This window comes from Chrysochloris asiatica, unplaced genomic scaffold (assembly GCF_000296735.1).
Source record: "Chrysochloris asiatica unplaced genomic scaffold, ChrAsi1.0 scaffold00152, whole genome shotgun sequence".
In the NCBI taxonomy this organism is placed as follows: Eukaryota; Metazoa; Chordata; class Mammalia; order Afrosoricida; family Chrysochloridae; genus Chrysochloris; species Chrysochloris asiatica.
This window is the reverse complement of record NW_006408670.1, coordinates 2,092,584-2,100,260: the sequence shown is the minus strand read 5'-3', so window position 1 is coordinate 2,100,260 and position 7,677 is coordinate 2,092,584. Positions and strand designations below refer to the sequence as shown.

General features: G+C 39.6%; 1 protein-coding gene and 1 pseudogene across 1 annotated transcript in view; one reads left to right on the top strand and one right to left on the bottom strand.

The window, feature by feature from the left end:
- The window catches only part of MSN (moesin), a 153,466-nt gene that overhangs the window by 9,513 nt on the left and 136,276 nt on the right, over window positions 1–7,677 (top strand). The window lies entirely within an intron of this gene.
- LOC102811943 overlaps window positions 3,220–7,677 on the bottom strand; it is a 5,830-nt pseudogene continuing 1,372 nt past the window's right edge.

Sequence of the window (7,677 nt, the reverse complement as noted above, 5' to 3'; positions counted from 1 at the left end):
CTTGTTTTATTGTACTTCAATTTACTGCACTTACATATATTTCATTTTTTTAAATGGAAGGTTTGTGGCAACTCTGCCTTGAGCAAATGTATTGGTGATTTTTCTAACATCATGTACTTACCTCATGTCCCTTTGTCATCTTTTGGTAATTCTCACAACATTTCATACTTGTCTATAATGCTGTTGTACACTTAATAGACTACAGTAGAGTATAAACAGAACTTTTGTATGCACTAGGAAATAAAAAAAATGTGTTACTTGCTTGATTTAAATATTTTCTTTATTGGAGTTGTCTGGAACTGAACACAAAATGTCTCTGAGATATGCCTGTAAATGAAGCAGAGAAAAGATCTCTTCTCTAAGTCTCCACCTCCTTGGCCACTGAGCCATGGAAAGGCTAGTTTATATTTGATAGGTACACCCACCATTTTGCTTCAAGGTTAGGCTACCCCTCTATGCTTTGGGTATTTGAAATACCCCTCTATGCTTTGGGTATTTGAAGTACTACTCTAACATGACCTGAGGTGGACTTGGGGAAAATTTTAGCCTGGCTAGTGTGGTGCTGTGGGATAATGCACTGGATCTTAACCATAAAGTCAGTGGTTCAAATTCACCAGTCACTCCTTAGAAGCGCTATACAGGGTTGCTATGAGTCCAAACTGACTCAACAGCACTTAACAGCAACAACAACCTTTCTCCTAGGATTAGGAGTTTGCTTCCTGCCCTTAAGCCAGATGCCAGAGGAACTGATGACTAAAGCCTTCCTCCCTATGACGTCAGCTTCTGGAACTTTTCCTGATGACTCCCTACCAGTCAAGTCTACCTTATTTGGTTATTTTCTTCCCCCTCAATTATCCTCTCCTCCCAAATGAGTGACCTCCTCTCCTTTAGTACAAGGAAGTACTTCCTTAGGTTTACACAAACTATTCTTTTCTCCCTTGTTTAGGACTTGTTTAGATTTGGAGGCAAGACCCTTTGATGGGGGAAGGAGTGTGGGGAGAGAGGAAGATTAAAGACCTGTAGAAGGACGGTGATTTCTTCACCCTTTTAAAAAAAATGTCTTTGCCCTTTTGACTCTACCTCGTCTCCCCTTTGTAGTTTCTTACTTAGATCTCTGATAGCCTGGGAGTTTTCTTGCTTGGCCTGAAAAGTCTCAGATGTGGGGGTATGGTGGAGCTGAGGCTCTTAGCATCTGAAACCATTACAGTAGGCAAACCTTTCAAGTTGATAAGTTCAATTCTTTGTGTGTGCTTTTTATATGCCCAGCCTTCTCACTTGACTTTTTTGAGTGGGCTGATTCCAAGGTACCTCTGACTTCCCTCCTCAGTCCTGAGCTCCCTAGTTAGGTAGGACCACCTATCTAGAAGGTTTTTTTCAAAAAGATGCCCTTGCTTAGAAATTATACAATGTAAAGACTGCATCTGGATATCTAGTTTTTGACTCTGTCTTTATGATTCTGGCTACTCACTTTTATGGGAACTAGCTTCATTCTTTGTAAAGAGGGCATACTGGCTTTTTCTGACATTAGAGAGGAGTTGCTGGGTTGTGCAAATTGTTAGTATACATGGCTATTAATCAAAAGGCACCTTGGAAGAAATGCCTGGTGATCTCCTAAAAATTAGTCATTGAAAACTCTGTGAAGCGCATTTATACTCTAACACAAATGAAATAAACTCCATGGCAGCTGGTTTTGGAAAATTGTGCAACAGAGCAAAGAGCAGTAACTATTTGGAGAAGTTGTCCTCTTATCTTAACAAGGTATTGGGGTATCTTTGCTTCCCCCACCATCAAAGTATAAACAGCTCCCTTTACTTAAGTAAGTTCTGTTTTGGAGGTACTGGATCTACCTACCACGGAGTTCCCGTGGATTCTGGAGTCTTGGTGTGGGTTAATGTGCCAGACTGCAAAGCCATTTGAACGGCAAGGTTGGCGGTTCAAGCTCACCAGCTGCTCCTTGGAAACTCTATCCAGGGTCGCTATGGGTTGGAACTGACTTGATGGCACTTAACAACAACAACAACAACCACAGAGTCTTGAGTCGAAACCTACTCCATGGCATATAACCACCATCACCACCACCACCATCATGGAGTCCTGGTATGGTGATATGGGATAATGCACTGGACTACAAGGTAGGTTTGAACCACATGGTTAATGGCTCAAACTCACCAGCCACTCCTTGGAAACTCTATACATGGTCACCATGAGTCAGAACCAACTCAGCAGCACTTAACAACAACCATCACCACAGCTGGGTGATCTTGGCTTGAAGAGACTATTGACTTAGTGCTTTGGGTGGGGCCTTGGGGGCTCAGCTTGTAGACTACAGTTTTTGCCTATTTTTGTTAATTGTGACTTCAGGAAAAATAGAAGTTCATTGTTCAAACAGGAAGGGGGAAAACCAAGAAACAAACCAAAAATGAATGAAAATGAGGTTTGACTTCCTCTACCTTCTTCCCGTGCAACACCCCTCTCCTTCTGGCTATGAAATTGCTTTTGTCTGAGTTTTAAATTGCTAAGCATTCCTTCCCCTTCCTCTGAGTCATATATGTTGTCCTTGGATGGGTAGAGCTAGGTGATGTGGACTTGTGTGAATTGAAGGGGAAGAGTTTCTAGTTGACCTGTGTTGTGCTACCAGCCTGCTGGGTTGATGGGACATAAACATCTCCCTAGGGATGGTATATCCTTGGCTAGGTCTATTTTCATCTTTCTTCCAACCCCTCTTCATTCTTTAAAAAAATATATATATTTAAATAATTTTTATTGCTACAGTTAATTGACAGTGTTGGGGAGAAAACTTCACTGTTAATACCAAAGAGCTCAAAGACTGATACATATAGCTTTAGAATGGCTGCTACTCACAATAAAATTTAGATTTTTATTCCGGGTTTACAGAAAGGGGTTTTGCAGTTAACAAACAAACTAATAATAGCAAGATATTATAATCTAAACTTACATTTTTTAAACCACTATAGAGTTCTGGTAGCATAGTGGTTACGAATCGGGCTGCTAGCCTCAAGGTTAACAGTTCAAAACTACCAGCTGTTTCGCGGGCGAAAGATGAGGCTTTCTGCTCCCATAAAGATTTGCAACTTCGGAAACCCTGTGCAGGGTCACTATGAGTCGGAACCGACTCCACGGTACTTAACATTACATACCCTTAGGTAATGTTATAATTGTTTATTACTTAGGTTCAAGTTTTTTTTCTTCAAAGAGTCATCAGAATAACATGGATTGAAGAGACTTTCGAACACTTGCCATCTCTTGCTGCTGTGTATCCATTATAATTTTTTTCTGCAACATAGTCATTTCTCTTCTAAGTTCATTTTGTGCACCATTCAGATTTCCATGATTCTTTTCTATTTCCTCTGTACTCTTTACAAACTGCTCATATAACTGTTTATATAACTTTAGTCTCTGGCTCTGAACAATTCTACATTGTTGAAAATCTTTTGTTGCTGTCTAAACATATATGTAGTGGTTATGAATCGGGCTGCTAATCTCAAGGCCAGCAGTTCAAAACTGCCAGCAATTCCGCGGGAGAAAGATGAGGCTTTATGCTCCCTTAAAGATTTACAGCCTCGGAAATCCTGTACAGGGTTGCTATGGGTCAGAACCGACTCGACGGCACTTAATAACAACAACAACAAACATATTTTCAGTTTTTCTCTTGTTCCTCAGTTTTTTGCATATCTGTATCCCACTACTGAAACAAAGTCAGAAACTGCTGAGAATATTCCTGGCTAAGTTTCTGCCTTTGTTCTTGTTTTTGTTCTTGTGTTTTCCAAATATTTTCAATTTTCTGGTTACTGTTTTTGAGAGAAGCCTTGGTAAATACAGTTTTAATCTTTTTTTTTTTTTGCAAGAAGAGCCTTGTTAATGTCAGCTCCAAATCTTGCCAGCATATTCTGTACTTCACCCCTGAGATCTTCATTGACTATTCCTATGGAAGACCATGCTTATTAATTGCTGGATTCTTTCCTTCTAAGAAAATCCAATTCAGAACCACTCAGATTCTTCTTCTCAATGCTCTCAAACTCATAGGTATGGATAATCTGCTCTCCCATGGTTTACTTCACAGATTTTCCCGTGTGCCTTTTTTCCAGAAGTTGCCATCATGGATGTTTTCTGCCATGGGTACTTTGTCTATGTGGCGTTCATTGTTGCTGACATTTTGTTCAGTGTTTACTTATGGACCTTTGGTCCCAGGCTGTAGCTCAACCACTTGGGATGTAGTCATCAGAAGAATCATCACCAGTCTTGATTCCCTTGGGAGGGAGGGCACGATAAAAATATTCTTGGCATTTGTCTTCCTTGCTTTAGTAACAAGCTCCTAGGGCAGTTTTACTAGAGAAAGCTTAGTTGTGTAGAACCACACAGTGCTGTAGGAGGAAGATTATTCCCTAGTGTTGAGCTGGAATGACCTCTTGGCCACAAAGGAACTTGCCTGCTGGTAACAGCCACTTAATTAGCAGCCACTCCTTCTTCCTAGGGGTATCCTATGAGTTTTAATAGTGCCAGTTGCAGGCTGTATATCAAAATACAGGGAAAGTAGGCAAACAAGCAGAGATGGGAGAAGTAGAGAAGCAAAGTGAAGCCAAATGGATTCGTGTTTTTGCTTTTGTTGTTGTTGTTTTTAATATTTCCCTTTATTGTAAAACTGGAGTCCTGGTGTGGTGCTGTAAGATAAGTACTGGACTTCTAACCACAAGGCTGGCATTTCAAAGCCACAAGCGACTCCTCAGAAACCTATATAGGGTCACTATGAATCAGAACCAAATTGAGGACACTCAACAACAACAGCATTGTAAAATCCAGCAGGGCATATGACAAAGTTTAGAAAATAGAGGGTGAAATCTTCTATAAACTCACCATTTTAACATAGCAGTGATTATTTGCTTGTGTTTATTGTGCCATCATATATATATATATATATATATATATATATATATATATATATATAACTCTGGTAGCACAGTGATTAGAGTGCTCAGCTGCTAACCAAAAAGTCTGTGATTCAAACCTACCATCTGCTTTGTGGCTATAGAGTTGCTTTGAATGAGAATTGACTCAACAGCAGTATTTATTTGTTTTGGAATATATATATAACTTTTTTCCCCATGATATAATCATTGTTGTTGTTGCTGTTAAGTACCGTGGAGTCAATTCTGACTCATAGTGACCCTGCACAGGATTTCCAAAGCTGCAAATATTTACGGGAGCAGAAAGCCTCATCGTTCTCCTGCAGAACAGCTGGTAGTTTCAAACTGCCGACCTTGAGGTTAGCAGTCCAACTCATAACCAGCTAGTGTCTATTAAAAAAAAAAATAAAAAAATCCCTGCTTCTTTCCCCCATTTCGCATATAACTTAAAGTTTAGATAAATGCTGTTTATTCTTTAAAGAATTACCATTTTAATGGCTTTATAAAATTATATCCAATGATTCTGCCAGAATTTACTTAACTATTTCCCTTTTAAGGGCATTACTCCCAGTATCTACTAGTATTTGTAACACTGCAGTGAATGTGAACAAGAGAAAAGCAAAACCTCTTAGCAGATATCCTAGCTCCCTTTCCAGCCTTAGCTCCTATCCCCATTCATATCCTTTGCTGTAACTTTGTAGAATTAAGGTTCCCTAGTAAGCCATATCGCTTATGTCTTCTGCTTCAATTTATGCTTTTTCTTCAGTTGAAACGTCAACTTTCCTCTGCCTTCTGTCATCTATAGTAGAAGTTTTCATTAATATTCTCAGACAGTATTTAGTTGCACTATCTTCTGTATGCCCACTGTACTTTTAAACAACTTCTTTCATGATATTTATAATATGGCATTGCAAACATCAAAGGAGCTCTGGTAGTATAGTGGTTACGAATCAGACTGTGAACCTAAGGGTCAGCAGTTCAAAACCACCAGCTGTTCCATGGGAGAAAGATGAAGCTTTCTGCTCCCGTAAAGATTTACAGCCTCAGAAACCCTGTACAGGGTTGCTATGAGACATAATCGACTCCATGGCACATAATAACAACAACAACATTGCAAACATCTGGGCTCCCAGGTATTCTTTTTCAATAAACTTGTAGATTTAAAAGTTCATCTCAAAAAAGGGGCATAAGGATTCGACAGACCTTTGCAAAGCATGTAGTCAGTGATACTCATGGAGGGGGAGAAACATGCAAGTGATTTAGCTGTTCCTTTAAGTCAACAATGTTGACTTAATAGTGTTACCTGCTAGGTAGGATCCTAGTCTCAGGACTATGTTCTTCCCATTATACTAGCCCAACTCTGTAGATTTTAAGTGTCATGAGAACAGGGATAATTTCCTGTTCCACATGTATACCTGGGCTTGAACATAGCAATAATTGTGAGGATGGTACAGGACTGAGCAGTAGTAGTTCATTCTGTTTTGTATAGGGTTGCTATGAATCAGAACTGACTTGAAGGTACCTAACAACAATTTATTCCTAGCACACTGTCTGTCATAGAGTAAGAACTCAATAAAATATTTATTTAATACTTAAGATAATTATTATTATCAAGTTAAGGGGCCCTGGTGGCATAGTAGATTTTGCATTGGGCTTCTAACCACAAGGTTAGTAGCTCAAACCTGCCAACTAATCTGCAGGAGAAAGATGAGGCTGTCTGCTCCCATAAAGATTTACAGTCTCAGAAACACAAAGGGTAGTTCTACTTTGTCCTCTAGGGTCACTATGAGAATCAACTCCATGATAGTGGGTTTCATTGTTGGGTTGGGCATTGTCAAGTTATGACTCCTGGTGTAGCACTGTAGGATTAGCACTGGACTATGAACCACAAGGTCGGCAGTTCAAACCCACCAGCTGCTCCTTGGAAACCCTATGTAGGGTCACTATGAGTTGGAACTGACTCGACGGTACTTAACAAGAGCAACACTTGTTAAGTTAAGCAGCCCTGGTGGTGTTGTGGATTAACTATCAGAATGCTAACTGCAAGGTTGGGGGTTCAAATCCACCATAGAATAAAGATGAAGCTGTCTGTCCCTGTATAGACTGACAGTCTCAGAAACCATAAGGAGCAGTTCTATTCTGTCTATACGGTTGCTGTGAGTCAGAATTGATTTGATGGCAGTGGGTTTGTTGGGTTATTGTCAAGTTGGAATTGTCTTCCTCAGACTCTTTTAGCTAGGTCTATGAGAGATAATACTTAATTCAACCAGGATGCTGAGCAAATAATCTGAGAAGCTGGGTTAAATGAAGAAAAAGGTGGCATCAGGAGTGGAGTAAGACTCATTAACAACCTGTAATATGCAGATGATACAATCTTGTTTGCTGAAAGTGAAGAGGACTTGAAATATTTACTGATGAAGATCGAAGAGCACAGCCTTCAGTGTAGATTGCATCTCAATTTAAAGAAAACAAAAATCCTCACCACTGGACCAATAAACATTCTTTCAATGGAGAAAAGATTGAAGTTGTTAAGGACTTCATTCTTTTTTTTTTAAGGTTTTTATTTTATTGTTGCTTGAGTGAAAGTTTACAGTGCAGATCATCAGTTTTACATTCAACAAATCGTACACCTTGTAATGAAACAAGGTGTACGATTTGTTGAATGTAAAACTGATTATAATCCCCTCTACGTACCATCAGTTAACAGTATTTTTCTGCCGGGGTCTGGCCTCGACAAGGGGGTGAGTACACGAAG